This window comes from Pseudorasbora parva, chromosome 5 (assembly GCF_024679245.1).
Source record: "Pseudorasbora parva isolate DD20220531a chromosome 5, ASM2467924v1, whole genome shotgun sequence".
Classification (NCBI taxonomy): Eukaryota; Metazoa; Chordata; class Actinopteri; order Cypriniformes; family Gobionidae; genus Pseudorasbora; species Pseudorasbora parva.
This window is the reverse complement of record NC_090176.1, coordinates 37,136,180-37,163,499: the sequence shown is the minus strand read 5'-3', so window position 1 is coordinate 37,163,499 and position 27,320 is coordinate 37,136,180. Positions and strand designations below refer to the sequence as shown.

Genomic DNA, 27,320 nt, shown 5'->3' with positions numbered 1-27,320 from the left:
CTTTTATAAGAGAACTTATTCTGTCGCCCAGATGTTATTCAAATCTGTGATTGCTTCACAAGTGTTTCATAAGCAATATAGCATGTGAAATATTGCTCTTTTCCCCCCTCACACCTTTTACTGATACAATGTAAAAATATTTGTTCTGTGATCTGACAATAACCAATAAATATTTCCCTGCTAAATTAAAATTAATAATAATATAAAAAAAATCTCAATCTTAAAGTTCACAAAATGAACACCAAGTTCTCCCACTTGGAAATCATGGAGGGGACTGAAATTGTCATCTTAGGTGCATGTCCACTGTGAGAGACATAATCTTTTTTTTTAAAAATCCAGAATTTTTAAAACTATTTATTTGTATGATATAGCTGCAAATAAGTATTCGTATAATTCATATAATTAAGTATTATAAGTATAAGTATCAATGTTAATATTTGGTACAGTAGCCTTTGTTTGCAATTACAGAGGTCAAATGTTTCCTGTAGTTTTTCACCAGGTTTGCACACACTGCAGGAGGGATTTTGGCCCACTCCTCCACACAGATCTTCTTTAGTTCAGTCAGGTTTCTGACCTGTCGCTGAGAAACACAGAGTTTGAGCTCCCTCCAAAGATTCTCTATTGGGTTTAGGTCTGAAAACTGGCTAGGCAACACCAGAAACTTGATATGCTTCTTACAAAGCCACTCCTTGGTTATCCTGGCTGTGTGTTTCAAGTCATTGTCATGTTGGAAGACCCAGCCTCAACCCATCTTCAATGCTCTAACTGAGGGAAAGAGGTTGTTCCCCAAAATCTCGCAATACATGGCCCCGGTCATCCTCTCCTTAATACAGTGCAGTTGCCCTGTCACATGGGCAGAAAAACACCCCCAAAGCATGATGCTACCACCCCCATGCTTCACAGTAAGGATGGTGTTCTTGGGATGGATCATTGAGACCCCACGAGGTGAGATCTTGCATGGAGCCCCAGTTCTAAGGGAGTTTGACAGTCATGTTGAGCTTCTTCCATTTTCTAATGATTACTCCAACAGTGGACCTTTTTTCACCAAGCTGCTTGGAAATTTCCCTTTCCAGCCTTGTGGAGGTGTACAATTTTGTCTAGTGTCTTTGGACAGCTCTTTGGTCTTGGCCATGTTAGTAGTTGGATTCTTACTGATTGTATGGGGTGGACAGGTGTTTTCATGCAGCTAACGACCTCAAACAGGTGCATCTAATTTAGGATAATAAATGGAGTTCATTTTTAAAAAAAAATTAGATTTTAAAAGCGGACTAACGGGTCTTTGATGGTCAGAATTCTAGCTGATAGACAGGTGTTCAAATACTTGTTTGCAGCTGTATCATACAAATAAATAGTTAAAAAATCACATATTGTGATTTCTGTTTTTTTAATTTTTTTTTGTATTTTAGATTATGTCTCTCACAGTGGACATGCACCTACGATGACAATTTCAGACCCTTCCATTATTTCCAAGTGGGAGAACTTGCAAAATAGCAGGGTGTTCAAATACTTATTTAACTCACTGTATATGCTTTAAAGAAATAGTTATTGTTTAATGTATGTTGTATTATAAGTTAAGTTAAAAATTACAAAGTAAAGCAAATAAAAACAAACCCTAAAACATTTGCTTTGAAATTGTTTTTGTTCTGTTGTGAAGTCAGGGAAAATTGGCAAACATGCAAAACAATGAACTGCAAGATGAAAAAGTGAACGCTACTGTCATGACAGCTAGCAAATGTTAGCATATTGTGAGTGCCTTGTTCCGCTAAGAACTGTCATGCTAATTAGCTAATTAAATGTAATCTTTACAAAAGTGCAGTCACACAACAGGGGCCTCAAATGCCAGAGATCTCTTCATCTTTATGCATACTTATTCATTTTTAAAGCCTTGTTGACTGAACATCTGAAGACAAAAAGGAGAGAAAGACTTTCCAACAATAGAGGATAAACAAGGTTGGTTGAAATCAGCCCAAGAGAAACACTCGCCCTCTAGGGGTCACTTTCTCCTATTGACTTTGGCAGTCTCGCATTGTAAACCGCATGTGTGCCAATTGTATGTGCAGGCAGTGAAGTGCATGTGTAGTCAAGCAGCATACAACCTCTGTTTAGTCGGTGTGTTGTTAAATTATTTTGTTTTTAGTGTCTAAGGATGTAATGTTGCGGTGTAATTTACCAGTCCATAAAATATGCAGACATGGCTTTTCTGACATTGGTGAACATTGTGTGTCATATTCATACTGCAAGTTTTTATTATTATTTCATGTTTTGGATATCACAATGTTATGCTTTTAACTTCATCTAACAATCACTAATTCCTGTTAAATGTAAGATTTTGCAAATCTCGAAATTAATATAAATTTTGCATGCATTATCATGCTGATGATTAAATTCCCCAACGGTAATTTTTTACCTTTTTTAAAATATCAAAATAGTTTATCATTTCAATATCAACAATTTATCAGTCATTGGCCTTACCATGATGATCATTTTTGGCTTATTATTATTATTGGAGAGAAGTTCATGCATCCCTATAATTAAGCGCATACATATGCATATGTTTAACCATTCAGGAACACATGGGGGATTGCATATTTTGAATCCATTGCAGGCCTGATGCTTTATGCATATTGTGCGCACATATGTAAGGCAGATCTTGCCCTTTTGTCAAACACAACAAAGCCTGTGGAAAGCGAAGATGATACTAATTGAATAATAATATTAGTCATCTTGATGATTACTATAATGGACCTCTGGACTGCAAACCCTTGTGTTGGCAAACAATACATTTCACTTTCGTTCAGTCTTCCGTTCCTCAAGCGTCATGTGAAAAATCCAGATGTGACCGTTGCTGTCACCCCTGGATGGCTCATGACCTCAAATTTATATCCAGCTCGTACTCGCAGCTGCAGCACTTCAAAACTTTCCCTCCTCCAGCTGGCAAGCTTTGCGTTGATGAACTCCACCGTGGGACAGAAACGCGAAGGAAAGCTCCACCGCTACCACAGACAAGAGCGTTTGAATCTATTTTAATAACGCCCATTACGAGCGTGCCGTAGGATCATAACTCCCCCATCTCCATCATTAATACATGAGAGGATTTTCTCTGGATCTTTCATGAAAGTCAAAGCAGCCAAGGTTTGCTGTTGCGCAAAGCAGACCACAAAGGGGAAATTTCCCCTTGTGGATGTCAGACGGAAAAGGGGCATTTAAATAGCAATACACATAATAGTTCTGAATCAATACAAGTCATCAATATAAGTCGGATTTGTTTTAATTTATGTGAGCGCTTACGGATGAACCTCAGGGAGTCCCGTTGGCTCCACCAACCGCCCCAAACCCAATTGTTATTTTGGTCTTCCCTATCATCATATACTCCTACAAATAAAAATAAGAAATCAATGTACGCTGCAATTTTTACGGCACTGATTTAAGTGGCGGTGGCAGGCCAAATCCAATAGTGCCACTAAAGCTGACAAGCTTGACATGTGCCTTGCCATGCTACCCCTCAATTATGCAGGACCCAATGTTTCCTTGCCTTTTAATTGAATCACACCATCTCCAACTTGTTATTTTTAATTTGTTGCATTTGATTTCTGACACCAGTGCCATGGTGGCATGAATTATGCAGAGGGGGACCTTAATTGTGGATCTTATTAGAACGAAACTAATTGTGAATGATTAAAAAGTGAATCAGAGGAGTTTTTAGCCTTATGTAAGTTTCAGTGTCTGCCAAAAATTAGCTTGTTTGTTGTCGGTGCTGTACATGTTTTGGTGGCTTATGTCAAAGTGCTTAATGGCCTTGTAGAGCAGCGTGTCTCAACTGGGGTGCCATCTGACGTGAGCAGAGGTGCTGTGTAAAAGGTGCCGGTAACACACTTGCACCACGATTCATCTCACATGTGATGGCACATATTTAATAGGGGTTGTAACTTGAAAATAATGCTTTTATGTATGTTTCTGTCGATGGTTACACATGCTGGCTCCTCAGTGATACAATAAAACAGCGATAATAAAAGAAAAACGTGGGCAAAACGGTCTCTCTCTGTGAACTGTGTTCAAGCAGACATAGTCTGTAAATGCCTTAAGAGAACTGTATACAGTCGAGAAAGACGACAACTATCCTTGCATTAGTTCTTAAAGGAGCAGTAGCCTTTACTGCTGTCTGTTTAATGTCAAACAAAAGATAAGGAAATCACTCACTGGTCTTGATTGAATACATTTTGTAAGTTTAATACGGATTAGTCTTTAATTTAAACAGTTAAATATGCAGTTATTTTACATTTTTATTATTTATTCAATTTTCCTAACTAAAAACTAATGTTAGACCTACCTGAAAAGCATGAAAAGCATTGTTTATTTTATTAGTATCTTTGCTCGATAGTATTTATTTGTGCTGCTGCTTGTATTCAAGTTATTTGTTCTTATTTTCCTTATTTTTATTAGTCCTTTATTCCCTGAACATAGCAAATACCGAACCGTACTGAAACTGTGAACCTAAGACCCTGAAACAAACCGACCCGTGAGCAATCTGTACCATTACACCTCTAGTGTAACATATGCGAGGGGGTGCCACATAATTGTAAAAAAATTTAAAGGGTGCCATGACAGAACAATGGTTGGGAAACACTGTTGTAGAGAGTGGTGTTTTTTTTTTTTATGGAACTAGGGAAGACTTAATATGTAAAGAATTGAGCATAATTCACTTTTTTGGGCTAGTGCACCATAATTGCTACGTTTTATTAATCTTTTCTCTTGAGTTTTGAACAAACCGGTCAAACTATCCACAAAAGAAAGCCTGTTATATGGAAAGTAACTTTCAATATTAGGCTGAGATTGACAGTGAACAGACATTACTCTGCATTTTAAGAACATTTGAAACCCAGACAGAAACCCAGACATAGTTCCCTTTAATGGAATACATGAAGTTTCTATGCCACAGAAATTGTGTTAAATCAGTGGACATGATAAAAAAAAGCATTCTTGTGAGATTTTATATTCTGAAAATATATTATATATTATGAGAGTGATGTTTATATAACCGCTAAATTTAGCATTTGGGCACAATGGAGGTACCTGGTTGTAAAGTGCATTTCTTTGAAACATGCATCACTTATAGGTATCTGGAAATCATTTATTTCTCTGCACTTGCTTTAGTTTCATGAATGCTCAATCAATTCAATAGGACAGCTTAACTTTCCTTCATTTTTTTCTCTCTCTCCCTTAACCACAACCGTTTAAAGTCCCACAGGCACTTACCGATTGAATTTAAACTCTATCCTGACAAAGCCTTGAAATTTCACCTTTGGGGGGCAGTTGAGATAGAAAATCCCCAAAGTAAGTGAAATTTCTCATTTTGATGATCTAAATGGTTGAAGGGGCCACAGCACTGGCAGTTCATGTCTGTATGTCCATATGGGTTATACTTCATTTGCTGGACTATACTTTGTGCCAAGCTGCCTGCCCTTTAAATCCAGTAATATTACTGGTGTGATATATGATACAGTATATATGAAGACCACCTATATTTAAAAGGCAGGCGTAGAGTATAGTATAGCAGTGAGATGATATAATGTATAATGGTATTGTATATACACCACTTTATAATTCTTATATAAGTGTAATAAGCTTTTGTAAAAAATCAAATAAAATTAAAAAACCTTTTCTGTAAGCAAAGGTGAATTCACTTGCTAAAATGACACCCAATGCATATTACACTAATGTTATTGAGCCTTTCGAGAACATTCTTCCTCTGTGGTGTAATCATGTGTGTATATACTGAGGAGACGAGGCAGGGAAGATAGATCTCACAGCGTTTCTAAAATCCACCTGTCAGGTAATGTTGTTTGGCCTGAGACTAAAAAGCTTTCCTAATCCTGTATGCATGATAAGTACAGCGTGACAAGCCCTGCCAATTTAAGAAGTCCATCTTAGCATAAAAGTCCCTTCCAATAAGGTCTCCTTGCCTGGCACCATCCATATGATGAAGTAGCTCACTAAATTTCAAGAGCATCTCTGGAATGGTAGCAGATTCTTGTCCACTGAAATGACAATTAGAGTCACTTTCTACACAAGTTAGGTTTGATGTCTCCTGTCAGCTGCAGGGAGAGGGATATGTCCTGAGACAGAGACTAATCTGGCTCAGGCTCTGATTGCATTGCCCCCTCATGATCCACTCATTGACCACTCCAAACGTGGGGACAGGAGATGGACGTTTCGGGGATGGGTGAAAGGAGTTGGGGGGAGGAGGACCAAATAGTCCTCTGACTGATTTAACATTTCTTTATGTTGTCTAAAATGAATCTGTCACTGAGCAGGCGTATTTTGCCCTTTTCACTTTTTTTTTGCATGCTGCTGGCTTTTTCTCATCAATAAAATTGCCTGTCAGTCCATTAATATATTTAGTCACGGTTTATCATCTTTTTTATGTGGTTAACTTATTCAGTCCCAATAAAATAAAATAAAACTGCATACATTTTGCAGAAGAACATTTTGCGTTCGTTTGGTTTGGCCGTTCTTTGGCTTTGGCTGCTCATAAAAATTCAAGAGCTTAAGAGATATAACCAGTTTAGATGGAAATGATCTCAAACTCAAATTCCTGCACAGTGCTACAACAACCATAATGAAATGAACCTTCACATTAGATTATGCTTTACAGTGAACTCTGTTAGAGAGCTACATATGACAATTTATCTATTCAAATAAAATGCCATACTCACCCGATGAGTAATAAAGATGCCACTTTATTACATGCTTTTTCAAATCCCTCAATTCTCTGAAAAGCCAATGTTGATGCTTGTTTTATGACCTCTTTCACAATTTTTTTTGTTGTTAGCTGATTCTCAGGGAAGGGAAGATTTCTTTTTGTTGTCTTTTTTTAATTACATGGGTGATTTCACAGATTTAGTGTGTGCTGTTCCATGTCAGCATTTCTCACTCACTGTGACAACTAACCAATGCTACTCTAACACCATACATGGCTGCACGGTTAATTGCAATTAATCAGAAATCACACTTCGCAAAACCTGCATTTCATTTTTTTATGTGCAGCTTGTCAGTGAAGCACGGCTCTGTGATAAGTAGTAAATGCTGCTGCATCTAAAAGCACTGCTAATTTTTGAGTCACTTATAAAATGCATTTGAAAAAAGCAACACGTGTCAAACATCTTTCCAAACATGAGAAGCATTTATGAACAAAAGACAACTTTTAATAACACGTTTTTACTGCAAACTCTCTTTATAACGATAGTTGAGCATCCTTCTGTGAGATGATGTGGCTTCTTACACTAGATTAAGTCACACAACATTATTTATTGGTATTCTATACAGTGATACAGGCTATTTAGATTAGCATTGAAGTATAAAAATACCCGAGAAGGCTTAAAGAACTCTGATAAACCATATATTGGCGTAGTCATGTATTTGTTAGTCATGTTTAATTGAAGTGTTTCAATCAGCTACAGTATGATCATGATGCACATAGGGATTTCCTGGAATGACGTGTGTTGTGGTACTTTTGCTGGGCATGTTTGGATTTTCTGCATAAGAACGGACTTTGGCTATCAAATTGAGCAGCGTTTACTACTGATCACAGAGCTGTGCTGCACTGACAAGCTTCACATAAACAAATCGCAGCCTTTGCCAAATTATTTTCGATTAATCTTGCAGCCCTATTACGGATATGACAGACATGCATGGGTGAGTGACGCAAGTATGCAATTTCATGTGAATACCATCCAGCTAAAATAAACACTTATCAGGGTAAGATGAAAACACTTTAGAAGAATGAATGATGATGTTTTGACTCATTATTTACATTTTGCCAATTTAAAAAACAAAAGAAGTTGCATTGCATTTAAGATTAAGTGCCCTATCATACACCCAGTGCAATGCAAAGTTTTATTTTTACTAGTTTCAGGTCAGCGCAGTAATCATTTTCATGTCAATTTAAGGGTGCATCCGTAATATACACCTATAGGTGTTAGCACAGCATGCATACACACAGAGGGTTGCGCAGCACCACACAAACATTTTTAAGTATTACAAATAAAAGCATTCCTTTCTGGAGAAGCGTTCAGTCTTTCCGCTCCTAAATTCCACCATGTAAATAGCGAATCCATGGTTGAGAAACTGATTGGTTTATTGCATGTTATGCCCAAAACACACCATGACTCATTAAGGGTGCGTTCACACTTGTCATGTTTGGTTCGATTAAATTGAACCCTGTTGCGATTGCTTGGTTAGTGAGGTTCATTTAAACCTATCTGAGCACTGCCATCCGAACCCTGGTGTGTACCAAACAAGCGGATTGGGGCCGCTAAGGGTGCTTTCACATCTCTAGTTCGGTTCATTTGGTCTGAACCAAGGGTAAACAGCTGTACATTGTTGCATTTTTTCCCCCCGCTTTTTTGGTTCCTTTTAACACCAAACTGATTGCTTTGGTCCGAACCAGTTGAAACGAACCAAAATGCAGGCATGTGATAACATCCACATCACTCATTGGCCATGGCGTATTTCCTAAACTGCTTTTCGATTGGTCAGAATTTACGTGTGGGAAAATTCTTACAGAAGAGGAAAAGCCAGCAAACTACACACCTATGGAGAGACGATGGTTTTGTCTCTGGCCATAATCTACTACATAGTGTGTATTTACTAGCCTGACAAGCCAGACCCACATCAAGATGTTTGGTCTGGAAACTCACTATTGACAGAGCTCAATCTGAGGGGCGGGATAAACGGTTGTCTTTCAAACTCTCTCTGCACGCGATAGGATAGCGCTACACCAACCAGAGCAACGAAGGTGAAGCAGAGCTTGTTGATAGATTAAACATTCGCCGTATCCTGTCGGCAAAACTCCGAATGACTTCAGTGCTGTTCTTTTCTCAGAGAAAAGCTTAACTCTTCCTTAAGACCGCCGTTCGCCAGTTTCTGTGTTTACTAGAAGCACGCAAATGCAACTCGGCCGTCGTCATTATGGCCCTGCCCACCGACTCTATACACGATGTGATTGGCCCGGCAAGAGTTAGGTGATTACAGCTCAGAAGGGTATTGAGAGTTGCTAGACGACACTCGCGGGCAGATTAGATTTGCTGCCGCTAGGGTGCGTATAGATTTCTAGGCTATGTATTTACCACAGTATGCAAACAAGACCTGAATGTATACCTAATGAAGCGTGGATGCGACTTGAAAGCAACATTCTAATGCACTGCAAATGGCGAGCGCGCATCACTCGTCAGTGTGCATTATCAGGCGTGCATTCATTATTCTTAACTCTGACATGCTTATCTTCGAAAATATTGCTAATGATTTATCAGGTAATAATGTGATGCACATAATGTCAGCGCAGCTGACTACGGCAGCTGGTTTAGTCCGAAAATGATCTGTACTTTTGCAGTTGGTTCTGTTCGAGGTCGGATCACATTCTCACCACAAACAAACTGCTTCAGAGTTTATTTGAAAGCGTACCAAGACCACTTCTTCACGGAGGTCTTGGTACACTTTTTTGGTCTGCTTTTGGTGCCCAACCGAGTGTGATTGCTGCTTTCACACCTGACCAAACGAACCGCACAAAAGAGGGAAATGAACTTGAGAACGATTCAACTGAACTAAATGAGTCAGGTGTGAAAGCACCCTAAAATGATGGTTCTCGGTCCACTTCCAAACGAACTCTGGTGCGGTTCGATTGATATATGAATGCAACAGGGACCAAAGGCATGTAAACGAACCAAAAACAGGACATAATGTCACAAGATGCATTGCTACAAGTCAGCAGATTTGACGACGTGGAACGATTGGTGTATCCAAAATAAGTTGAGGGCAAACGTGGAGCAACGAGGAGGTAAAGTGCCTCATTCATATTTAGTCCGACGAGCATGTTTCAAAAATGCTAGAAAAAACGCACAAAAAGCATACCTCTTCTCATCAAAGGACCTGTGTTGCCTATTAGTCGGTACAGACGAAGCATCCGTCTCTTTTGCAGATCTTCGTTTCAGCATACAACGGAGGAAACCCTGGTGCTGTTTTGAATGTTTCAAACATTTGATGAGCTCTTCGTGAGTTCTCAGCTTGTAAAAATAATGTCAAATGTACATGCATAAAATTATCGCGTTTAATCCAGCACACAGCATTGTTTTGAATGTTCGGTAAGCATGCTCCATCGCAAAATGTACGTCATAAAAGTCGACCAATCAGGTTGTGACCGTATCCCTTTGCTTTTGGTTCGGTAACTTTAGGTTCGCTGTTAAAAATGCCAGTGTGAACGCTAAGCGGACCTGGACTATATGTTTTGTTTTTGTTTTTTGCTCCGGACCAAACAAACCAAACCAAACCGAACCAAAAACAGGATGTAAGAGACTTGTTATAACCCTTTTGGACCACAACCCTTTTGGTGCGGCAACAGTTTTTTCATCAATAAATGAGCAAAAGTGGGTTCGGAAACCCCTGGCCATGCACTTCATACCATGTGCTCAGATCGTTAAAATAGGGCCCTCAATGTGTAGAGATGTTTTTTGCCACTGATCCGCGGTTCTTTTCTGTTTTTCACATTAACTTTTCGATGGTGAAATCACCCCCCCCCCCCCCCCCCCCCCCAGGCCGCCTCCATCCCACCTCCCCGAACATTTTTTTGGGGGGTGTTAAAATAAAATTATACCGTTACAGTACTGCCTTTCATTATTTATTTATTTTTATATATTTTTTATTTCTGTTTTAAGTCAAAGATAAATTGATTAAATTTTCTTAACAAAAATATGAAATGTGGTGTGAATGAGACCTTCCTTGACAACGGGGCTCCTTCCTCCCATAACATAAAACTTTTGGCCTTAGTAAAATGCATGACAGGAAATATTCCATTTCTGAAATAACGCTTCATTGTAGCAACTAAAAAAAATGACTTCATTTTCTCTCCCTTGTATGATTTTCCGCTGACAGTAAAGTCACCGCACGTCAGTCCGCAGTCAGGTAGCAGCATTTTTAAACGCCTCACTGATATCTAATGTGGTTTTGTGGCAAGATGATCGGTAAACACCTATCTGAAACGCTTGTGATTTGACTGATGTGGCTCTGAAGAAGAGGTGAAATGTAAACAGTTGCTGTTTGGAGTGTCTTGGCCTGGTTTATTCCTGTTCTTAGTTATCAGAGCGGTTCAGTAATTGCTGTCAGTTAGAGGCATAAAGGCAGTGGTTTGCTGGAGTATCTATGCGTATCCTCTCGGATGTGGCTTTCCCCCTTGCCTCCTGAGACTCCCCTCATCCTCGCCATCGTTGTTTACCTCGTATTGTCAACAGCAAACACGTTCAGGAAAAAATTAAAGGGGGCCTACCAGACGCAGCACAACAGGCACTATAATTGAGGAGATTACCCTCTGCACGCCAGCAGTGATTTGGGTGTGAACAAGGCGCCAAGAACACAAGTTGTTGTTTTTTCATGAAAAATAGAAAAAAGGGTTTGACATTCTTATTTTTTTTACTGTGCCACCTGTTTTTCTCCTTTCATGGAACAGAACAGCCACAAATTATTGTCATTTCATTTGGAGCTGTGTGGCACAAGAGCACAATTTCTGCATTACTGATTATCCCGGTTCAAAATAACTTGTTTTAAAAGCACAATCCATGTTGTTTATAATGATGTCGCAATATAGACCAGTAATGTTGATCTTTCTGGGGCAAATACACTATTGTGACACTTTAACTTGTAGTATTTTGGCGCAAATCCATCATTACCAGGCACTGAATGTGATGAAATGGCACTTAAATTAATTCACTGTCGTTCTTAGTGCATACATGTCTGATTTGTAAGCAATTTATAATTCTGAAAAATGCAAACTTAAGTGTTTCTAACTGGCACAATACACTTTTTTATTATTATTTTTTTTATTTTCTATTTATCACAGCAGTAGTAGTTTACCAAATTAAGATTAATTAAAGAAAGGCATTATTGCCAGGGATATGGCTCATGCATTATTTAATTAATTGCACTTGCAGCATTTTAAAGAGTTAAAGGAATAGTTCACCCTAAATTAAAAATTCTGTCATCATACGTCAACTTGTCATTTGAAACCTGTTTGACTTTTTTTCTTCTGCATGACACAAAAGAAGATATTTTTTTAAAAGAAAATCTTTTTGTTTTTTGTCCATACAAGTCAAAATTTACTAAGGTTGGAAGCAACTTGGTGAGTAAATCAAGACAGCATTTTCATTTAGTTGAAATAGTTGAATTATCCCTTTAAATCAGGTGTCTATAATTACGGTGCTACAATAGAAAGATTGTGATAGTTAGGATAGTTTTAGGTGCATGTTTGGGTCTGATTTACATACAAATGGAGACATGATGCACACACCAAAAACACACACAGCATGCGTAATTTATTACATATGTTTTTTGGTGTGTTCTACATGCGTATAGACATGTGCATGGGGTTGTATATGATATCAGGGTGGGATTTTAAGGTTAAGAGTCCCTGAATGAGTAAGGCCACTTCTCAAACACACGGCTTACCTGCTGGCTGAGGTCTTTTTAATTTGTCCTTTATTGGCAAACGTAAAATTCATTCAAAACTGCAGCTGACTAAAGCCAAATCCCGCCTCCAGGCTCAAAGCTCCAGGAAATTGCTTGTATTAGGTAGACATATTGGTGTGAAAAGATCCCTGACACTACACTGAACCAGTTAACATCTTCGAGCTCTGACACATTTTCTTGATTCTTGTGTTGTTTTGCAGAGGCAAAGCACTGGACAAGCACAAACCGGCCAATGTAAGTATAGAAGTTGCCTTATTATTATTGCAATAACAATGGGATTTGAACACGTCTGTACAACAGCTAAAGTGCAATGTACTGTACAGCAACTCCGTAATGGCACACTAAAGATCTGGCCTGCAGTCACTGACAAAAATATGATGTGTGATGTCTATGAGTGATGATGGAACTGTTTTTGTAATGCTTCTCAGTGTTGGATCCATTTGAGCTGGACTTTATTATTTGGCCTGCCATACTTCCATGTAGAGATAGATATATCTCCCAGTGGCCATAATTTCACTCAATTTCCTCATGTAAATAATACTAGCCATTGATAAAAGTCTTCTTTGGAACATTTTCCCCCTCTTCCTGTTAAAGCTATTTCCTTCGTTCACATTTAATAGAGTAAATAACCCCAACGCCATGATGAATCTTTAACGATTTAAGGTGAAATTATCTAAATGAGTTTAATGATATTTGGCTTTTTATGCGTAAGCCTGGCCTTCTCGCAAATCTCAAGGAATGAATGAATACGCATGTGTTTCGCATGTGTTTGTACAGCAAAACAAAACAAGTTTTCTTCTGGTCTGGCAAGTGAGAAACGATTTAAAAAAGATTTGATGTTTACTCACTTTTATATGAAAACGAAACCCCAAACACATTCAAAGAGCAACTGAAGTTGCATTACAGCATTTTATAGAGTAGATATAAAACCAAACATTATTAGATTTAAATTAAGCGCCTGAAAATTAGTTTTTTATTGCGAGTTCGATGTAGCTTTTCGGTGTGGGTGCACATTTTCCAAGTTACCAAGATTGTGCAGCTTATTTTGTAAAATCTCTTTTTTTCCTCTCTCTTCCAAAAGCAGGTTGAGAGGAAGACGTGCCATTTGATAAGATTGGATTTCGTGCATTTGAAAATATTTAAATTGTTAAGTGCTGATCTCTACTTACATTAATGAGGGTCTAGAGAAATTTTGACCTTGCGGTGTGCGTAAATCAATATGAAGTTGATAAGCCAAGTTCATTGCTGCCTAACATAAAACAAACCTGATTTGTTTACTTACCTAAGCCTGGGTATGTCAGGCCCATTATGAAATGATTTATAGACCACCATCCAATGAAATTGTTTAAAGTAGATTAGGTTCAGGGAACGATCAGCACTAATATGACAAGCTGATGCCACATGACAGGTAACCAAGCAAACAAGTTCCTGAAATTCAGATTGAATTAGAATCCTAATAATCCTGCGGGGGTCCCAGATTCAATCAGAGAGTCTGGGGAAGGGGTGTGAACTCCACGCCCCTAAATAAGCGCACACACACACGCGCACACACGCCAAACACAATAGGTGACAGGCGTTTTTGTATGGGTGTGCGCCCAAGTTCACATAAACATAAATCATAGACTTGCATCCTAATATTCTATAAAATGTTTGTACCAGTTTCCTAATGTCTTTGCTTTCTTTAATTTTTTATTACCTTCAATAAAAAAGATATTTAAAACTTTAAGCAAAACGCTTGCCCTTTATTTTGTATGATATGCCAAAAATAGGAAACGTAATACACAACAGAACGAGTGCCGCTCTCAGAAATTCTGTACCAAAGGCATTTATTGACCCGTACCTAATAAAAGCACAGGCTCACATCACAATGATAAAGGGCTTCTGCAATAAAGTAAATATTATCTTTCAACAAAATGAATTTATGCACCACGAAGAACACATTTAGACTAGTTAAAAAAGTTAAATCTTCAATTCAGTAATGTCCTTATGAATGTTTACATGTTTTCGTAGATGATTATTATTTTTTTCTTTCAGAAATTTCCTCTTTATTTGAAAATAATGAATATAAATGAGTATTGTTCCCTCTGTTCCTATGCACATTAAAGAGATTGTCTGCATATTAGAATATTAATGTGTAAAGTAAGGAAGGTGCATTGTCTGGACATTTGAATATGCATGATGAATAATATTACATTGTTGCAGCAACAAATTCCAATTGCGAGGGCTTAGGACAAATCTATTATGTATTAAACTTTCTCGCAAAGCAAATGTATATATAAAAATAGTACTGACATTTTTGGCAAAATTTGAAAAGCACTTTACTTTCATACAATGTAGAGAATACATTATTTGCATATCATTACCCGTGATTTTTTTGAAGAAACCCATCATTTAGCAGCGTTCATAAAAACATTTTAAAGGCATTTGATGTATTTAATCACCCACTGTGCTGAGAAAATGGACCTGAGGAGTCATTTTCGTGCTTGTTAATCATTCCTAATTTTGGAAAGCAATGTAAGTCATAACTAGATGTTGCATCTTGGTTTTTCATAGCTCCCGTATCCTCACTTGTATTTTTCCTAGACCGGCTCTTTTGCTGTGAAGAATATTGCTTTGCATGAAAAGGAGGATGAGTGCGTTTCAGATCAGGGCCTAATTAGGGCCCCCAGCGTCCGTCCGGCGCGTCTAATGAGAGGTTTGTGACATAGCAGCGGCCTGGTGATCGCAGCCACGTTCTGATGGGAAGAATTATAGGACCGGTGTTCCCCAACGCGGCACGATCTGCACCTGCAAATCCCTCACGAATGCCCTCCTTTGCTTTTGATGTGCTATTCTTTTCATGTCTTTAACTCCGGCGACATCAAGAACCGATATCCCGTTGCAACTGAAGCGGATGTGTGCGGGGGTAATCATCTATTATACGTTTTAATCATGCTAATTAATTGATAATAGACCCAGTAATTAACAACGGGGCGCGTAGTGTTTGTACGATCAGTTGTAGATTACAGGAATTCGTTTGGGAAGGCAAAGTTGAACAATACGGCGGCAATCATGGCACTTAATTTTCCCGCTCGTGCTTTAACGACTCTGGCACATCAATGTGTTTCAGATATCCACATGCGTACAGGGCAGGCATTTATCTTGGGAAGAACAAAAACTTTCCTAGACCTGCTCGCGAATAAGGCGCAAAAGGATGCAGTGGGAGTCTGCAGCTCTTGATGTGACTGGGAAGTCGATTATGGCTACAGGGAGCTAGAGTGAGTTACAGTTCCCCTCTGCAGGAAATTAGCCCGTTATCAATTATCAATTAGACTGCCATGTGATTTACAGCCTTTAAGCAGGTGGTATTTTTTTCCCCCTCTTACTTTTTTCACCTGTTATCTATTTTTATGAACACTCACATGCTTTCATCCACTGAGCGCTCAATCTGCCAGCACATGTGGAGAACATTGACTCTTTTTCTTGTTTAACTATGCTTTGTTCCAGCACTGAAGCCCTTTTCTCTTTTTGTCTTCCCTGTAGCTTAAAGATATTTGGTGTTCTTGCAATGGGAGGATAGGTCAGTGAGTCACAGAGGCATAGCTGTAAATCACACAAAGGAAAAAGGGATCTTGCTAAAATTAACAAATGCTGGGCCATCCTGTTTGCTTGCTATAAATGATAGAATATAGATTTTTGTTTAGAGAGAGAGAGAGAGAGAGAGAGAGAAAGAGAGAGAGAGAGAGAGAGAGAGAAAACAATGTACGGTATTAAGGAAAACATCTGATCTAATTAAAATATAATTTGCTACTTTCCATTAATATAGGGTATGCAATTCTGAATTTTTCACAAGTTCAAACTAAATTTTTTCATATTTACATTATTATAATATCATTACATTAAATATACGGTAAATATTATCATTACCTATTGCAACCCTGTTTTTTTAGAATAGCTTTAGAATATGTTTTAATGCAGTTTAATTAAATAAATAAATACGTTTTTTAACAGAATTATATTTTTATAATTCTATAAAGCTTTTAAGCTTTCCCAGGGTAACGGGGATGAACATTTTAACTATATTAATTAAGCTGTCTCTGAGTGGGGGATCAATAGTAATTTTGTAGCTTTTGGCAAAATTGCCACAAATTAAAGAAAATTCTTCTTACATTAACCTTAGTAAATCAAGTACAGTGGCTAAGCTTGTTGAATGCAATCACCACTTCAGTTTGTGTAAAAAATTGAGAATTTAATAACAAGATTATTTATTCTTCTTTCTGCCATGCTGCATCATATGCTGAAAGTCGTTATTGTGTACAACTAAAGTCAAATTCACAGTTTGCCCAATACCGTATTTCCACATATTTTATGGTTGGTGTTTATCATTGAACATGCTTTTAATAGAGCATTTTGCCAGTGTCTTGCACTGACTATTTAATGGCCCTCTTTTCATCTTTCAGAAATATATATTCAACCACTAGTGGGCCACCATCCTTTTTGAGGGAGGAAAGGGATGTTTCCTATACATATGTTGCTTTATTTTTGATTCAAGAATCGGTGGAAAGTGCAGGGTTTTTTGGGGGTTTTTTTTGACACTTTGCAGAGAATTGGACAACATTTGTTGTGATTCATGTCTGATTATATTGTTCATGATTGTAGCATGAGAACTAAATTTAAAAACATGCACTCTAAAAAATGCTGGGTTGTTTCAACCCAAATTTGGGTCAAATATGTTCAAAGCCAGCTGTTGGGTTAAATTTTTACAATTACATTTTTGACCACATTTGACCCAAATTGTAGGTTGAAACAATCTAGATTTTTGTGTGTGTAATTCAGCTGTGAATATTGCTATCTTCAGAAGTGGATTTTAGGATTTTCTTATATGAGTGGATAACTCATATAAAGCCCTTAGGGGTGACCCCTAATAGTCGAAGATTCGATGCATCGATATGCAGGACCGGATTCGACCACTGATGTCATGGTCGAATCTTCGACGGCGACATTCGACGGCGACATTCGACGCCTGTCCGCGGCGATTAAATGTATATTTCCCTCAAATCGTGAATGTAGATACTGATTTCACCCTGTGATACAAGATTCACTCATCGTGCAGTTCTGTCAGAAGTCGATTCAAAATTGAGCTTGCGCGTATATAATGTTCACGTCTGCCTGGTGTGAGATACCTGAGACACGGCGGTGAGCTTCAATCCAGTATGCGACCCCCTTTAGGCACAATCGGCTTAAGAACGTGCATATAAACGCACTCAGTGCTCTTTTCCTCTCTAGGTAGGTATTTTTTTAGGTTTATTTATCAAAATGTTCTTTTATATATTTGTGTGATGTTCTGTGTTTCGATCGTGGCTTTTAAATGTTATAAGAGAATGGTCAATTTACGAATGTGTAGTGTAGCCTAGTTTTGATCACTTTATTAAAAGTGGTGGCTGTGCCGTGTGTAAAGTAAAATAAAAATAGTCTTAGCCTCCTGCTGACTAGTGTCCTGCCCTTCCCAACCCGTTTATACCGTTTATTTTTTTCCGCTCTATGGTTTACACACACACATAGATGATTCGACTATCGGTCAACCATTGAGAGATTCGAAAATTCTGATTCGAATGTGTAAATCCTTAGTCGGGGACACCCCTAAAAGCCCTATTTCAAGTCTTGCACCCTCTAATCAATTTCTTTGACCTGTGCTACATCCTAAACGTACTCTTTTTGTAAAGAAAAAGCACATACTTTGAGTGTGTAGCAGAAGAGTATGCAAGCTTTGGGACATACTACTTCGTCATCTATAATGGACTGTCACTTTGTCACGTGCATCCCGTCACCATTTAAACTGCCCTGTCAATCACCGTCAGTTAAAATCCTCCACATTCAATTTTATTTCCTAACGTATCGGAGAGAAATGTAGTAGCAAGTTGATCTGCCATTTGTGCGTCTTTAATGCAGAGGCTGTCTTTGTGTGTTTGCAGTTTAAATAGAATGATGCATTTAAAAGTTAATGTCTAAACGTATCATTGTATTGCTGATGCTGTTGCAGGTCAAATATATATTAAATAAATATATTTTAATCAGGATAAATACTGATAATTGATCACTCAAGCCCCTTAATCTAAACCTCTATACTTAACCGTCGGACTCACACATTCGGAATGTTTGTAGTGGTTTTTTTTTTACTTCTTTTGTAGTTCTGATCGAATTCAGCTCGCAGTGGGTTGCGGGCAATATCGGCCGTTAGAGTGTGTCGATCCGCACTTCAAAATCTGACCGGTAATGGTAGTATCTTTTGGAATATTCTTTTCAATGTACTACGATTTGGGACATACTAATTCTATTTTTGAATACTGTTTAGGGCGGATAGTATGCAAATTGTGACGCAGCACTGGTGTTTTGGTCCTGAAATTGATAAAACAATGAAAACTGAGCAACATAGTCTGATACACCATGATGCCTTTTGGCTGAGAGCAGAGGGTAGCACTTGGGCACTCATTAACAGGCTGCCCACAGGCACAGATACCTGTCCCGCCAGCGCACTTGACACTCCCCTCAAACCTGTCTGTCTCCCGTCCATGTGCTCCCATCCTGTCTCATTACTTATTGATTTGTAAATCAATAACACCTTTCAGGCTGCCTGAGATGGAAGAGGAGAGAAAGCTGCCCTTGCTACCAGCTCGGAGAGAAACATACTGGAGGGTAAAAGCGAGCTAGACCCTTTTACTTAAGTGAGTGGTGGCAGCAAATAGGATACATTTCACATTTAGATATATGACAGCGGCAAACCAAGGAAAATATGATCCATTCAGTGATTGCGCTTCTGTGTTGTGTCAGCGTTCCTGTTCTTAAAGGATTTTTCACCCAAAAATAGAAATTCTGTCATTATTTACTTACTCTCATTTCAGATTTCTTCAATTTCTATAAAAAACACAAAAAGGGGGAAAATGGAGGAATTTTACAAGTTTCAGTGAATGTGGGATTGAAGCATTCAAACTTAAAAAAATAAAATAAAAAAGTTGTTCACACAACTTGTGGACTGTATTCCAAATAGTTTGTAGCCGTTATGATTCATTCTTTTGAGTTAGATATTTTAAATGAATTAGTTGAGATAAAATGATCCTTTGCATCATTAATGTTTGATTGCTTCAGTTATCATTTATTGTAATTGTCATTGAATTCAGTTTTTAATTTTTGTTATTTATGTTTCGCTAAAGAAATAAAGTAATCCATAGTTTTTTGTGGGGTGAACTGTTCCTTTAAGAGGTATTCAAATGACTTTTATGCGACTACTGTTGGTAATGGTCAGTTTTAGAGATAAACCCAGAGGGGCCTGTCCAGATTCTCATTAGGTCAGGGCTTATTGTCACTACTAACAGAAAAAAAGGATTTGCTTGAAACAGCCAGGCACAGAACAAAAAGCTCCAGCCCAGGTCCCAATCAGCAGCTCATAAAGGAGCCAGCACAGGTCTTAATCAGTCAGTCCTTAATGGAGCCGCTCTTTAAAAGTATTATTAACCTCATCTGTCTAGATTAAGAACTAATAGCCCCCTTTCTGTGTATTGTCTTTGTAGCAGCTGGTAATGTACATATATATTAATCCACTCGCGCAGGCGAGATTGTGTGGCGCAGGGAACAACGGTGCCCTTCACAAGCGAGGCAGACACAGGTTAGGAAGGCACTAATTAAATGTCAGACTTGACAGATTAAAATTATGAAATTTAAAATCAGCAAGTAGCTCTTTGTCATTGTCAAATTAAGCGGCCAGCATGATGAGGAGACGGGAATGGAAGACTTTAATGGATTGAAGGGGAATGTACTTTAGCAGCCCTGGATATGGTGAATAAAGATTTCCCTGCGCTCAAGGTAATGGGCTGCACGTTCAATTCGATGTGCCGATAGGCTGTGGCACCAGAGCCATCTGTGCTGCTACGCTTTTCCTAGCCATGCAATTTAGCTGTTTTTCTTTGTAAACAACACACAAGCAGTTGAACACGAGCTCTGTTTTAAAACCTAGTGAGAGGCCTATGGCCTAATTGGGCAGCGCTACAGGAACGGCACTCAAAATTTATTTTAAATTGGGTCTGATGTTAGCATGTTGTTTAGCTAATGGTGTGAAACTAAGTGGGAAAAAGCACACAAATCTTTTTATTTTTTTACACGTAACTTTGCTTTGACTCTTTTCAGTATATAAAATATGTCCACCATTTCTAAAAGTTCTTTGCAGTGCATTCTGAAAGGCAGCACAATATTTTTGCATAAAATAATGCTGACTTTGGCAGTGCACTAGGTGAAACAGAGCATAAATGTATTTATTTATGCACTTTTATTTATGGCCTTTTTACTTTTACCTTAAGGTCGCTATGAAAGTAGATTTATTCTGTATTTACATCCATGTGAAATGGATTTTTGGAAAAAATGTTGGGCAGGGCAGACTGATCTCATGAAATTGCATATATATATATAATATATGACATGCCAATTCGTATGCAATTTTGGTGTGCTATCAAGACGCATAATCGCCTTTTAGCGTGTTTATCAACGCTGTTTCATTCTAATCTCCTACACTGCCCCCCCCCCCCCAAACTTACTATATCACACACACACACACTGCCCCTGCCCCTAAACCTAACCATCACAAGAAACATTCTACATTTTTACATTTTCAAAAAGCATAATTTTGTATGTTTATAAATCCATTTACATTGTCGACACACACACACACATAATGGTTTGTTTTGGCGTAGACATTCATGCTTAATCACACAGTGTAGTCATACACGCAGAATCACATGGGCCGGCGTAGATATACACGCTGAGATGATAGTTAGTTTTGGTGTAGACATTCACGCGGAATCACAGCATAGAAATACACGCGGATAGCTCAAAATGTGTACAGATAACACGCCACTTGGCTTTAGAAAGTGGGGTGTATGTTTACGCAAAGTCATGATGTCAAGTTGGGCAGGGACTGGTTTCAGTCCATTGGTTGTTGATTGGATGGAGGCAAATCTGAATGCAAGTTTGCAGTTAATTTTAAGAAAGGTGGGTGGGGTTTAAGCGGACTAAATGGTTGGAAAAGTCCGGCTTATGTCACTTGGGCCCGGGTCATTCCATCAGGAAACTGTTACATTTATTATTTTTTTATTTTTTTTTACTTGAAATGCATGCATTGATGAATCCTTAACAATAGTATCAGTAAAATGCAATTAGAAAATAGATTCAATTTATTTTTGTTTCATGCTGACTTTAAGTTGACGCAGTTCAGTTTCAAATCCCTGTTCGTGCTATTGCTTTCTTAGGAAATTTCATAATTCCCACTTCTAAAGTCGTGATTACGAGCTTGTTGCATTCAGTGCTTATTCTTGTCTACTTATTGGGAAAATCTTAAAACCAAAATTACAGTGTCATATGCACGAAACATTCACGATGCACGATGCTATCCAGCTAGTCCGCTTGCTGATGATTCTGTAATTTCGGTCAAATGCAGGTTATTTTTGCTCTGTAAAAAACATACAATATGCCTAAAATTAAATTATGTAATGGACTACATTAATGACAAGACAAGAAGATTTAGCTGTTGTAGGGGAAATAACTAAAATATCACACCTATTGCAGTTCTCCACCATGTTTAAAGTTCATGGCATGCCCATCTCGGGAAATTGGGTATCAAAATTATTTCCAAACTTTCCAGGTCAATTTTTTCCTAGAAAACTCGTATTTACGATAGTTACATTAGCAGGTGAAGGTAACGTGTTATATTTATTTTTTATTATTTGAATATGTGACTTAGTTTTTAATCCAATGTGCCAATCAGATTTTCATATTCAGTAAATCATTTAATCAGTTTCTTCAAATGCTGCTGACATAAGTAAAGGCAGTTTGCTGGTCCAGTTTTCAGCTAACTTTTATATCTTGGTGATAAAATCAAATGCTTTTTGTGTTTGTAATTATCAAAGCACCAAATTTGCTCTCAACATCCATATGTGTAGAGTTGCTGGCTCATAATTAACCTAATATCAGATCAAGCCGATATGTGTAAGAGTGCATCACAGAGAACGGTCGAGATTATAGGCCTAATGAATACTAACATAACTTTTTCTGCAGTCAGAGGGAAAAAAAGCTCCTGCACAGCATTTCTAAATAAATAAACCAGCACTAAATTAGCCTGATTCCTTTTGCATGCATTCAGGTTCAAAGGCTTTGAGCTTAAATCAGGTCTAGATGTGTTTAGCTTCAGATGGGTTGAGAGCACAGCTTGCAATAAAGAAATGAACAAACCAGAGGCAGCATTAGAGCAGCAACACTCAACAAGGATCCAAAAACGATACTGATTAAAAGTGACAAGATCCAATTAAATTTAATTACACAAGCTGTATATTCATTTTAACTGACAATTTTTATTAGGGAGCCACACACACTTAAAGCAAGGAACTGAGGCTAAATTATATCAATGTAATACAGTTAGGTTATGCAGGAATCGGTGTGTCTAATTTGCTTTAATTGAGTTAGGGGCGAAAGGCCTGCAATGGAGTTCAATAGTTTGAGGAAAAGATCACTAAGCCGCTCATCTCTTGGTTTGTCAGGCCAAATGTATTGAGGGAGATGATAAACATGCCCGTTCTCCACCTTCTCTGTGATCCTTAAAATTCAACAATATTGCAAGACTTCTATATGCAAATTAGCATATAAAGTAGTAAAATAGTTTTGATTTGCTAAGCTTTTTGATCATGAAATGAGTAACCAATCCTTGCTTTTGGAGAGCAGGTTTGCTGAGCTATTCGTCAATAGGCTTTGTGAAACGGTGAAACTGTTAAGGTTGGACTAAATATGATCAGGCCTCGTGGTAAAAATAAACCTTGGAGAAAAAAATGGGGCATCTGGTTTTCCATGATATAACCTTGTGAATGAAATGAGGAAATGTTCATGAGAATCATTTGTTTGATTCAAACCCCCATTGCATTTAATCAGCAGAGCAGAGCTGTTTACAGTACTTTTTGTGGTAAAATTCAACCTGTTCCATGCCCTTTAGAAGAACTCGACAAAGTCTTTACCTTATACTCCATATCTAAATGTGACATGACACATGAGAGCTTCTGGTGTGCTTGAGTCCTTTGTAGAGGTGAGTGAGTGGCATAGTAACTGGTTAGCCTCGGGTGCTGTGCTTCATATATGTACCCAGCCTGTCTTGTGCACGGGGATGCTCAGTGACTTGCCCTGTGGTGCTATGCTGAGTTTTCAAAGCACACAGATCATTTGTTTTCCCTTTCCATGACATGTAGTTTAGCTCAGCTTTCGTCTGGATGTGTCACAGAGGCAGACTCCGGGCGTTTCCCCAGTCCGGTCTTTTTACCAAAGGAAAATGGGAGAATTTCGATAAAAGAATCAATTGGATATTTTTGATTCTTACAGTTGCTCAAAAATTATTAAATAGTGTATGTGTGTGTGTGTGTGTGTGTGTGTGTGTATATATATATATATATATATATATATATATATATATATATATATATATATATATATATATATATATATATATATATATATATATATATATATATATATATATATATATATATATACTCACCTAAAGGGTTATTAGGAACACCATACGAATACTCTGTTTGACCCCGTTTCGCCTACTGAGCTGCCTTAATTCCATGTGGCATTGATTCAACAAGGTGCTGAAAGCATTCTTTAGAAATGTTGGCCCATGATAGGATAGCATCTTGCAGTTGATGGACATTTGTGTGATGCACACCCAGGGCACGAAGCTCCCGTTCCACCACATCCCAAAGATGCTCTATTGGGTTGAGATCTGGTGACTGTGGGGGCCATTTTAGTACAGTGAACTCATTGTCATGTTCAAGAAACCAATTTGAAATGATTCGAGCTTTGTGACATGGTGCATTATCCTGCTGGAAGTAACCATCAGAGGATAGGTGCATGGTGGTCATAAAGGGATGGACATGGTCAAAAACAATGCTCAAGCCGTGGCATTTAAACAATGTCCAATTGGCACCAATGGGCCTAAAGTGTGTCAAGAAAACATCCCCCACACCATTACACCACCACCACCAGCCTGCACAGTGGTAATAAGGCATGATGGATCCATATTCTCATTCTTTTTATGCCAAATTCTGACTCTACCATCTGAATGTCTCAACAGAAATCGAGACTCATCAGACCAGGCAACATTTTTTCAGTCTTCAACTGTCCAATCTTGGTGAGCTTGTGCAAATTGTAGCCTCTTTTTCCTATTTGTGGTGGAGATGAGTGGTACCTGTTGGGGCTTTCTGCTGTTGTAGCCCATCCGCCTCGAGGTTGTTCGTGTTGTGGCTTCACAAATGCTTTGCTGCATACGTCGGTTGTAACGAGTGGTTATTTCATTCAAAGTTGCTCTTCTATCAGCTTGAATCAGTCTATTCTCCTCTGACCTCTAGCATCAACAAGGCATTTTTGCCCACAGGACTGCCGCATACTGGATGTTTTTCCCTTTTTACACCATTCTTTGTAAATCCTAGAAATGGTTGTGCGTGAAAATCCCAGTAACTGAGCAGATTGTGAAATACTCAGACCGGTCATTTGCATTTTTAAAAATCAAAAATCCCAATTAAAAACACAATATTATAAAATATTATTGCAATTTAACTCTTTCCCTACCAGCATTTAAAAAAATTGCTAGCCACTGCCAGCATTTTTATCATTTTCACAGGTTTCATGGTTCGCAGAATATTTTGTTGTATGTATAGCTGAACATGCAATATATCAAAAAAAAGAAAGGGGGAAAAAAGTTTTAAAAAACAATATTTTTAGCAAGATGCTGAGAAAATCAAGCTCTGTCTTACCTATCGTACATTTCATTTGTACATAGAGTCTGGCCACTCTCCAGTGACAAGCGATTAATTCCGCGAAGGCGGGCGCTCTGTTGATGTTTAAAACTATTGGATCTGCCCTGAGCCACCCTGGATCTGCCATAACCAATTGCTAACGTTTGGTCGTAACGTATGTCACACACCCTTCGCCTGTTTCACACATGGAAATCCGCCAAAATAAATCTGCACTTGTGCAGGCCACCTCAGTGATAAAACCATAGGATAAAACCTAAAACTCGTGCATTCGGATTGTGAATTATTCACGCCACGGTGGATGGGCAGGGTTCCCGCGGGGTCTTAAAAAGTCTTAAAAGGGGAGTGTTTTGTGATCGAGAACGCGCTGCTCACGTGGTCCGTAACATGATTGTATGCTGTAAATAAAATGTCATATGCTTGGTATTATAATAAATGCTGCTATAAATAACAGACCAATTCAAATGTTTACGTGCTTTTATTTTCATTTGTTTGAGCGGTGATAAAATATATTGCTCTTGTAAATTCTTGCCATCATTTTATAGAAATACAAGTCAAGAAAAGCATCCAAATAACAGCAAAGTGCAACCGTACAGTGTTCTGCAGTGGTCAAAAATTATTGTAAACAGTGAATTTTGAAATGATATATTCTTGAAAACTCAGAGATGTGGATTTGGACAGCTAATCACCACATGACCTTGGTGTTTGTCAAAAGCAGTAACAGTTAGGTAATTCGGCCGGGGATTTTCACGTGGGTGGTGGGAAACGGACGGCAATAAAATCACAGACTAGCCCCTGTAAATAATGGCAATACCATTCCACCCTATGAGAAAAAAATAATTACCGTCCGAAAAGGGCTTCAGCCAACTCCTTAATGGAGCGAGCTGGAAAATCAAACTTTTCCCGAATTCCCCCTGTTGGGGAGGAGGGCCACAACATCATGGCCACCAACAAACCTCAGCAAAGATTGTTCTTGCTCCGGCTTTAACTTTGGATATTCGGCACCGGTGCCACAACGGAATGAATGGTTTCGTTCGCATCTTTCTCCGCCGCCATTACTGAACTACAACTTAAACTAGCGCATGACATCAACGTCATCGTTCTCAGCCACACCCTCTGTTCGCTGATTGGACCGGTAAAATTTGAAACCGGACCAGAGAAAACCTAAGAATACACCACAGTCCCAGATGTAGTACTGAAGGAAAATTAAAATTGAGCGGAAGTACGTAGGAGGGCAGAGCCAGGCCAGAGAAAATCAGGCTTTTGTCAAAGAATTTCCGAAAGATGATCAAAACAACATGAAGTAGATGGAGTCCATCTACACTCCTAATGCTTGCACAGTCTACATTTTCATTTTCAGTAACATTAGGCAGTTTGGATTTATATGCTAGTTAATGTTGATAATTGCGTTATTTTACATATACATATGATTACATATGATAACACTTGTTTCTGCATCCTCTTTGCATGTGTTTTGATCAGGAGATTCAGCCTATTATTTCAGATGTCATAGCATCCCCTACAGTATAACAGTGAAAACCCGGAAAGCTGGAAAATTCTGTCAATGGGGGGAAATAATTAACATAACTTATATATATTTTAATACATTTAAAGTTTTAAATTTATTCTGGCAAAGCTGAATTTTCTGCATCTTCAGAAATAATTCTAATTATTTATTTTTGTGGAAACCGTGTTACTTTTTTTCTGAATTTTTTTGAGGAATAAGAAGGTTCAAAAGAACAGCATTTCAAGTCAGGTTTATATCACACTTTTTACAAAACAGATTGTTTCAACACAGCTTTACAGTGATGAATATGAATAGGAAAATAGGAAAATAATGATTCAATGATGCAGCTCTAAAAAGCCAATAGTAAATTATTTTGCAGAAGTCAGTTCAGTGTTGATTCAGTTTGGTTCAATAACAGTGTAAAATGAATCAATTATTGAATAAGTTCACTTTATCTATAAAGCAGCTCTGCTGAAAACAGTGAT

At 38.2% G+C, this 27,320-nt stretch overlaps 1 long non-coding RNA gene across 3 annotated transcripts in view; it reads left to right on the top strand.

Moving 5' to 3' along the window:
- The window catches only part of LOC137076135 (uncharacterized), a 180,370-nt gene that overhangs the window by 31,147 nt on the left and 121,903 nt on the right, over positions 1–27,320 (top strand). For 2 of the 3 annotated variants that reach the window (XR_010905207.1, XR_010905209.1), the window contains exon 3: positions 12,711–12,744. The exons of the other annotated variant lie outside the window; for it this stretch is intronic. This is a non-coding gene — a long non-coding RNA (uncharacterized lncRNA). The remainder of the gene's footprint in view (positions 1–12,710; positions 12,745–27,320) is intronic. 3 annotated transcript variants of the gene reach the window in all.